A 9,694-nucleotide genomic window follows, 5' to 3' on the forward strand; every position below is an offset into this window, starting at 1 on the left:
GGCAGAGTCCCAGTCTCAGCCTATTGCTGACTGGAGCTCTGGAGCATATATTACACCTCAGAGTTTTCCCAGACTTGATTCGGGGGAGCTGGGCTTTCAATTTCCTGTACCAGTGACTCATTGGCTGTGGGCATCTCAGGGCCACAGTAAGCTCCCAGGCACTTTCAGTTCTCTGTGCAAACAGGTGAAATTCAGTAGTTCAAGGGCAACCCTCTGAAGATAGTTGCAGAAGCTAATCAATAGAAAGCAAAATACACTGAAGCTGGGGCGTGGGCACACAGAACCAGCAAAAGAGATTCAAGGTCATCCGGGCAGAGCACCATCAATTTATGCCTCACATGTATCTCCTGGAATTTGAAAGTATCTGGGGAGGGGAGATACACTGAGTATCAGTTGACTATCAATTAATTATCAATTAACAACAGAATTATTGGAAGACAGGAAAGAGTTATCTCCGATGCTAAGGGAACGCACCCTTTGAAAAAGCACTGCATATTAATCAAATGGTATTTGCTTCCAATGGACTCAGTTAATATACTTTTAGTAAAAATCAAATCAGGGTCCATAGGCTTTTTAAAAGGCAGAGGCATCTTTGTTGGAATCTTAGCTACCAGATGCAGGTATGTTCCATGGTATGTGTGCATGTGGTTGGTGGTGGTGGTTGTGGGGAGAGAGGGTATCAACACTTGCCATTTTCCTCTGAAGCTTCTAACACTTGGAAATTTGTCATAGAAGATTTTCTCATCTGCAGTTCAAACACTTCTCAGCAGGAATTTAGCTGAAGTTGAAATCACCATCTGGCATCTCATATTGAACCAGGTTCTTTGTGTGCCAAGAGCTTCTTCTTTTGGCAATGACGTTGACTGTGATCTTTCAAAAATGTTTCTTGGGTTGGCATTCTTGACTGAACAGAACAAGCAGCCTGTCTTGGAATTTAGGAAGAGATGTGCTGAGCAAGTTTTTGTCCCAGGAATAAAAGTGCGAGGTGAAAAGTTGAAGATTTGAGGTTTTGAATCTCCAGAATTCACGTTTTATTGTCGTTGACCTAAAACCAGCTAGGGAAAAAAAATCCTGCAAAACGATTAGTAGAAGCAAAATGTTGCACAAGGAATATTCCATTTGAATCAATAAATCCTATTTAAGCAATTTCCAGGTGCAAAGTGATATCCTGCCTGCTGTAGGGACATGAGGATGACTAAGATGCAGTCTTTGCTCTTAAGTACTTCAGCATCCACTGGCTGGAGGCAGGGGATGACAGTGCATGATTAGGTGGATACAAGGCAGACTATACTAAGAAGCATAGCTGACATCGTCAGCCTCCTCCCAGGTACTCTGGGATGTCTTTTACCATTTATGTGTGTTCTTCCATCCACTCTGAAGTGCTTTTGCTGCCATTGGCCTGCACCTGCGACTCTCTTTTGGTGGCTGCCCTTGGGCTGCTCTGTACAAATGCATGCAGAGAGCAAGAAGTGCTTGGGAACTGAATCTCTAGCTAGTGACTGCTCAGTGTGGGAGAAAGCAAGCTCAGCTCCCTTGTCTTAGAGAAGGACATCAATTAATGTCCAGAGTTCCCCTATGGAATTGAGCTGGGCTACTCGCCTTGGGACTTTCACCAAATTTCTCACCCTTGCTTGGTCTCTTTCTCTTCCCTGTCTTACTTCCCTCATTCACTTGCCAGACTCTTTGGGGAGCATTTCCTTAACAAAACCCTTCCCTACAAATCCTCCTCTCATGAACTGCTTCTGGGAACCCAATAAGGGGCACAATAGGAATCTGAACAAAATGCTATGGGAGCACAGAAAGGAGGGATTAGTTCTGCCTGGAGAACAAGGAAGTTTACGTAAAAGGAGAGAGCATTTGAGCAAGGCCTTGAAACGTAATTTGGAATTTGCCAGACAGATAAAATTAAGAAATGTCATGATAAATCTGGGGGAAAATACGTTTATGAAGGAATAATCAAGATAATGATGACGAGTGATAGGAGATGAGGTTGCTAGAGTTGGTTGGGATGAACTGAAGAAGAGTCTTCAATGCCATTAAAGAGTTTGACTTTTAAAATCTAAAAAAATGGCAATAGTGAGCCATTGTAGGTTTTTGAGCAGGGGAGAAATATGATAAATCTTTTGGGAAAATAATTGAACAAAAATACAAAAGATGGAGAATATACAAAAGATGTGTTGGAGAATAAGAGACAAATAGTGGAAGCCAGTTTGAGGGTCATTGCAATATTCTAAGAGGGGATGATGAAGGCCTGACTTAGAGTCCTTGACATGAGAATGAAAAGAAAATGGCAGCTCCAGAGATTGAACAATTGTACTTGGCAGCTAACCGGATATATGAGGCAATAACGTGAGAAGTCAAATGTGGCTGAGGTGTTGGTCTGGATCACAGTGGATAATGGTGCCATCAACCAAGAGAGAAGCCAGGAGGAGAAAGTCAGGCTGAAGAAAAGTCAATGAATTCATTTTTGAAAAAAAAAAAAAAAATCCCCAATTACTCAAATACATTTGAATGTAATCAAAGTAATCTGAGAATGAAGAACAAACAAAAAAAGTCAGAATATTTGGATACTCATGAAGTTCTTGTTCAATTTTAGAACAAAAGCCTGGGCACAGTGGCTCAGGCCTGTAATCCCAGCACTTTGGGAGGCTGAGGCAGGAGGATTGCTTAAGCCAGGAGTTTGAGTCCAGCCTGAGCAACGTAGTGAGACCTCATCTCTACAGGAAAAAAAAAAAGTTAGCCAGGTGTGGTGGTGCACACCTGTGGTCCCAGCTACTTGGGAGGCTGAGGTGGGAGGATCCTGTGAGTCCGGGAGGTTGAGGCTGCAGTGAGCAGAACTGTGCCACTGCACTCCAGCCTGGGTGACAAAATGAGATGCTGACTCTTAAAAAAAACATTAGAACAAAAAGATACTTTTAAAAATTAGCTTTCTAAGGCCGGGCACGGTGGCTCACAACTGTAATCCTAGCAATGTGGGAGGCCAAGGCAGGCGGATCACGAGGTCAGGAGATCGAGACCATCCTGGCTAACACAGTGAAACCCCGTCTCTACTAAAAATACAAAAAAAAATTAGCCGGGCGCAGTGGTGGGCACCTATAGTCCCAGCTACTCGGGAGGCTGACGCAGGAGAATGGCGTGAACCCAGAAGGTGGAGCTTGCAGTCAGCCGAGATTGCGCCACTGCACTCCAGCCTGGGTGACAGAGTGAGACTCCGTCTCAAAAAAAAAAAAAAAAAAAAAAAAAAAAAAAAAAAAAAAGCTTTCTAGACAGGAATCAAAACGACAAAATTAACAACAGAAACCTGGACATCCTATAAGAATAGGAACACTTAGAATTCTGAATCCAGTGCTTTAGTTTCATCATGATTGTACTTTCCTTATTGAAAATAGAGTGAGGGGTCTCTACGGTCTAAGGATTGAATCTGAAATGTTAAATCTGTATGGCTGTTTGGAGCCATCTTTGAAAGCAGAGTCCTATGACAATAGTGCTGAAATCAAGAAGAAAAAATAGTGCTTTTAGTGTTTATAGACTATTATCTGTGTAATGTGACCAGTTTTTGTAGAGGGGCTTTGGAGTAATAGTCCCATCAATGGACAGTGGTCATTTCCCAGCCTTTAATTATTGCTGTTCATTTGCTTATGGCTATGGCTCTGCATTGATTTTTCTTTTTTCTTTTTGAGACAGTCTTTTATTTTTATTTTTATTTTTTGAGACAGAGTCTCTGTCACCCAGGCTGGAGTGCAGTGGCACAATCTCAGCTCACTGCAACCTCCGCCTCCCGGGTTCAAGTGATTCTCCTGCCTCAGCCTCCTGAGTAGCTGGGGTTACAGGCGTGCACCACCATGCCTGGCTAATTTTTGTATTTGTAGTAGAGACAGGGTTTCACCATTTTGGCCAGGCTGGTCTTGAACTCCTGACCTCAAGTGATCTGCCCGCCTTGGCCTCCCAAAGTGCTGAGATTACAGGCATGAGCCACCGCACCCAGCCTGCATTGATTTTTACAAAAATCAATATGCCCATGTGAGAACTGGCATCCCTGCATTGCCTTGACATTTTAAGCAGCACACAATTAGAAGAAAAAGCACAAGTCCAAATTGTTAAAAAATGTTGTAGCTTGAGGAAAAGTCTACTTCATACAAGATACATTGTTTCAAAAGCCAAATGAATTAGGGCAGCAGAGAGGACTTGCTACTCTCTAACAATGTTACATTTAAATTCTCTTTGAGAACACTTAATGCTTAGAGCCTCTACCACTTCCTCCTACCCTAGGCAAGAGGTAGATTTAAGAAGTAAAGTTATGCATGAAAATAATGGAGGAAGAGAAGGTAAGAGAAATAGAAAGCAAGAGAAAGAGGTCATTGGTTGTGTTTATTCGTTCAATAACTTCCTGCTGCCCTTCTTTCTTTCATCCTTCCCCCTGTCTCTCCCTTCCTCTCCCACTTCCAGGAATTATTGAATACATACTGTGTGCCAGGGACTGTACTGGAAGCTAGAGATACCACACTAAACAAGTTAAACATACACGATCTCTACTCTCATAGAATATAAGTCTATCATACTTGATTTCAGATTCTATGTGTAAATAAAAGATTATCACTTTTTCTTCACCCTTGTTCTCTCTCTCCCCTTCCTATTGTATATTAAAGCATATTGGGTTCACCCATTTGTTGGGCAAATGTCCTAAACATAACCCAATTAGGCTGCCTTCATCTGAAACCCAACTCTCCCACTTAATAGTTATGTACGTTTGGTCAAGGACTTGTTGACTTTCCATCTCTTCATTTATAAAACATACATAATAATAACACATGCCTCATAGGATGCTGTGAATATTAAAGAGTCAATTCATTTAGAATTTAGAATGGGCTCTTGGACATAGTGAGTTATCAATTGATTTTAGCCACTACTGTTTTATATTATGCACAGGAATAAAAAGATGAAACAGATTATATTTTCAAGGAGCTTACAGTCTTGCAGGTGGAGACAGAGAGGTACACAGATAAAGGCAATAAAGCATGGTAAGTGTGGTGGGTGAAATGATGAAGAATGTAGACTCTAGTCAGGGGGCCACAGAGAAGGGAGTGGTGAATTCTTTTGGTCAACTCTTTTGATACGGATGTAATATCAACCCAAAGTAGTTTCTTATTTCCCTGACCCTTTGGTAAATGATCCTTCCCTATTAAATGCCTGTTTTGACTGCTTTATTTGTCCATAATTGTTCCACTGTAAATTAATTACGTAAGCACAAATGAAGGCTTTTCACTAATGGACATTGTGGTCCCTCTTTATTTACACTCTGAAAAAAGGACCTTCCCATAATTGGTGAAATAAGGTTACATTTGCCTGATTCTTATGCTCAGCGCCATATTTCTTATAGAAAACAGAGTTGCTCCTACAAAGGGAATACAGGTCTTTTGTTACCCCAGAAGGTAGTCAAGGTAGTCTTATTCCTTTTGCCAATGACTGGCTAAGTCATGGACATATGATTTCATTGTGGCTAATGGGACCCAAAAGGAAGTAAGCTGGGGTTCTGAGAAGGATTTTCTCAAAACTGCAAGAGTAGTTTTGTGATGAGTCACGTGATTAACTGTGATGAGTTTTGGGATGAGACCCTGGAATAAGTGCTGGACACAGTGCCTGAATCAGACTGTGGAAATATTAATTAATTTTATTTTTACTTATTTATTTATTTATTTATTTATTTTAGAGACATGGTCTCACTCTGTTGCCCAGGCTGCAGTGCAGTGGCACTATCACAGCTCACTGCAGCCTTGAATCCTGGGCTCCAGCCATCCTCCCACCTCGGCCTCCCAAAGTGCTGGAATTATGGGCATGAGCCACCACTCCTGGCCTAATTTTTAAATTAAAAACAAAAAAACAAAACAACATGAGACTAATGGAGGAAACGCTACTACCCTTCTCTGGATATCGCTGGTCTACCCGTGATGCCCGGCACTGCTGCAACCATCTTGGAACTATGAAGGGAGATATTGCCGGCATCTTAAGGATGGTAAAGTAGAAAGATGGAAGTAAAGTGCATCCCTGAAGGCATCTTTGAGAAGCCAAATTTACCTCCTTGGGCCTTGATCCACCTCCAGACTTTTTGTTGTGTGAGAAAATAACCCCTCAATTATTTAAGCCACTTTTAGATGGATTTTTTGCTTTCAGTCAAATCTTTCCTACAGAAGCCTGTATTATTGTCTCCAAATATTTGGGGCACTTCCCTGCAGGAAGATTGTACATACTCTCCCTTTTAAGCCCAGGCCTGGCCATGTGACTTGTTCTGACCAATAAAACATTAGCAGTGTGATGGGCCATTTCCAGGTAAAAGCTTCAAGAGTCAATATGTGGTTTGACGTGCTTCCTTTCCCCTGCCCCTGTGATCGGGGAAGCATGCTGAGGTGGAACCTCCTTCAGCCTTGTTTCTCAATGACTATGATAAGTAAGGCCTCTTGTCCCTCCCACAACGGACATGTGGAATGGACAAGAAATAAACTTGATCATTGTTGCTGCTGAAATGTGTTGTTCTTGTTATCACAGATAAATGCAGTCTATATTGACTAGGAGACATCCTAAAAGTTATAGTAGTAAAAACAATGAAGTGAAGGCAAGAGCTTGAGATGCAGGAACTTAACCCTGAGTTGCCAGGAAACTGATTGGGAGCAGTATATGTCAACGACTAAACAGATATTGGAAAGGACAGACTCATCTCTACCCACGCCATACACTTCCTGGTTAGTGAAATGAGCCTTGGAACAGTAAGTAATTTAATCCAAATAATGCTTTGAAAATGTCTTCACTTCAATGCATTATTCAGAGTAAATTAATCACAACTTATTAAGTGTCTCTTCAGTATCTCTGACAGTCACCTCATCACTTTGCCCCACCAACTTGTTTTTTTTTATATAATGACCTTTCTATGCATTACCTTTACAACCCACTCAACAGACACCTACCCAGGGGCTTTTGGTAATGGCTCAGTGATCACATACACGAATATTAAATGAGGGTGATGTGTCAGTCATTGGGACAGGAGAATGATGATGATGAGATATGATAGCTAATATTTATATAGCACTTGTTGTATACCAGGTTTTATTCTAAACACCTTGCATATAGTAATTCCCTTAGTCCTCACCTATAATGAGGCTGGCATTATGATTATCTCTCTTTTATGGATGAGGAAACAGAGGCACAGAGATATTAAATAGCTTGCCCGAGGTAATGCAACTAAAACGTAGTGACACTCGGATTCCACTCCAGGCAATTTGTCTCCAGAGTTGTGTTCTAACTCTGATGATTAACCAAGAGGGGAGAGGGTTGTTCTTCGGGCAGCAGTTCTTGGAGAAGCAGTTCTCTGTGGGGCCAGAAGTTAACAGTCTCATTGAGCTCCACCTGACTTGAATCCTAGCTGGGTGTTGTCTCACAATTTGCAAAACATGTCTATGAACTGTTTTCCTCAGCCACAGGCTGATGCTACTAATAGTTCTGTTCTCTGAGAGTGGCGAACAGTTAAGTAAATGAATCATGTAAAAGTCCTAGTATTGAGCTGGGCCCTGATTACTGTCGACTGCATGTTACTGGGGCTGCTGGAGGTTTACGGAGTAGACCCTCAGAGGTGCAGAAGTCTTGGGCATGCAAAGAGTCATGCACAAGTATGAAAAGAATTTCTCTAGGAGCCTGTAGGAGGGTATGAATCATAAGGCCTGGGAACAGTTAGCTGGAGAGTTACTTCTGGGCTTTGCAGACACAGCAGTGACTGAGATGCACTTGGTGCCCTGGAACGGATGGCTGCGTAAGCCATTTGGACCAATTGTGATTTAAAAAGGGTAGGCCAGGTGCGGTGGCTCATGCCTGCAGTCCCAGCATTTTGGGAGGTCAAGGCAGTTGGATCACAAGGTCAGGAGTTCAAAACCAGCCTGGCTAACATGGTGAAACCCCGTCTCTACTAAAAATACAAAAAATTAGCTGGACATTGTGTCGCGCTCCTGTAATCCCAGCTACTCGGGATGCTGAGGCAGGGGAATCGCTTGAACCCGGGAGGTTGCAGTGAGTCAAGATTGTGCCATTGCACTGTAGCCTGGGTGACAGGGTGAGACTCCATATGAAAAAAAAAAAGAAAAGAAAAAAAAAGAAAAAATTAGCTGGGCATGGTGAAGAGCACCTGTAGTCCCAGCTACTCGGGACTGAGGCAGGAGAATCTCTTGAATCCAGGAGATGGAGGTTGCAATGAGCAGAGATCACGCCACCGCACTCCAGCCTGGGCGACAGTGAGACTCTGTATCAAAAAAAAAAAAAAAAAAAAAGGGTTGGGAGAATTTTTCTGAGGCACAAGATGGGTATGTGGATGTACATATCAGTAGGGAAGTGAGGGAAAGGGGCTTGGATCTAAAGCTGTTTCAGAAAAGCTCTGGAAACGTAGCTCAAGAGAGATAACATTTAGGGAAACTGAAATGATCTACCAGCAAGTCGTATAGGTTGTATCTCTAAAATATATTTTAAATCTGAACACTTCTCACCATCCCCACGGTGAGCACTGCTAGCACCTTACCTAAGGTCACCATAGTGTCTCCCTAGGCGCCTGTGTTAGTCTCCTAACCGGTCTCCCTGCTTCCATTGTTGTCCCTTCCTTTACAGCAAAAAGTCAAACTGTTTTTTCTCTACTCACACTCAACACAGAACACTTCTGGTCACAATGATATGTGAATTTTTCCCCACCAACAACCAATTCTCCAAATACCAGCTGAGTGTCCTACAATTCAGGTCAATTCTGCCACTAACTGGAGTTAGTGCAGATCTCCAAGTTCCCTATGGCACAAATCCACAAGACTGCCCCCCACTTCAGATGCCAATTGCAAGTCATAGGTTGCCAGGTTCTGCCCAATTTGGCTGCAAATCAGAGGCTCCAGTGACCCCCTTCTTGGGTTCAATAATTTGCAAGAACAGCTCACAGAATCCAGGAAAACAGCTTACTTACTATTGCCTATTTATTACAAAGGATATTTTAAGGGATAGAATGAGCAGCCAGATGAAGACTTACATGGGCAAAGTTCAGAAGCTTCCTGAGTGCGGGAGCTTCTATCCCTGTGGAGCTGGGGTGCATTACCTTCTTGGTAAGTGGATGGGTTCACCCACCTGGAAACTTGCCCAACCTCTTAGTTCAAGGATTTTTATGGAGGATTCATCATGAAGGCATGATGGATTGTTAACTCAATCTCCATCCCTTCTCCCTTTCCTAGAGTCTAAAGGGTAGGGCTGAAAGTTGCAAGCATCTAATCATGGCTTAGACCTTCCAGTGACCAGCCCCCATGTAGAGGCCACCAAGAGTCACTTCATTAGAACAAAAGACTGTCCTGTTACCCAGGAAATTCCAAGGGATCCAAGTGATTAGGAACTCTGTGTCAGGAAATTACAAGGGTTTTAGAAGCTCTGTGCCAGGAACTGAGAGCAGAAAATGTGTGTGTGTGTGTGTGTGTGTGTGTGTACGTATATTATTATTTATTCTTTTTTGTAAAGCTGAGGTCTTGCTATGTGGCTTAGGCTGGACTTCTGGGCTCAAGCGATCCTCCCTCTCAGCCTCATGAGTAGCTGGGACTACAAGCATGTGCCACCATGCCTGGATCAAATACATATATTTTTATTATGTACACTGCCTCTTCCATTTGCCTCATGGTAGACAGAGTGATCTTTTAAA

General features: G+C 42.6%; 1 non-coding gene across 1 annotated transcript; it reads left to right on the plus strand.

The window, feature by feature from the left end:
* Positions 1 to 5,593: 5,593 nt before the first annotated feature.
* LOC112437105 (small nucleolar RNA U83B) lies at positions 5,594 to 5,681 on the plus strand. Its single transcript, XR_003025767.2, has one exon. It is a non-coding gene; the product is annotated as a small nucleolar RNA U83B (small nucleolar RNA).
* Positions 5,682 to 9,694: the final 4,013 nt, after the last annotated feature.

The sequence above is a fragment of the Pan paniscus genome, chromosome 15 (genome assembly GCF_029289425.2).
Source record: "Pan paniscus chromosome 15, NHGRI_mPanPan1-v2.0_pri, whole genome shotgun sequence".
Lineage (NCBI taxonomy): Eukaryota > Metazoa > Chordata > Mammalia > Primates > Hominidae > Pan > Pan paniscus.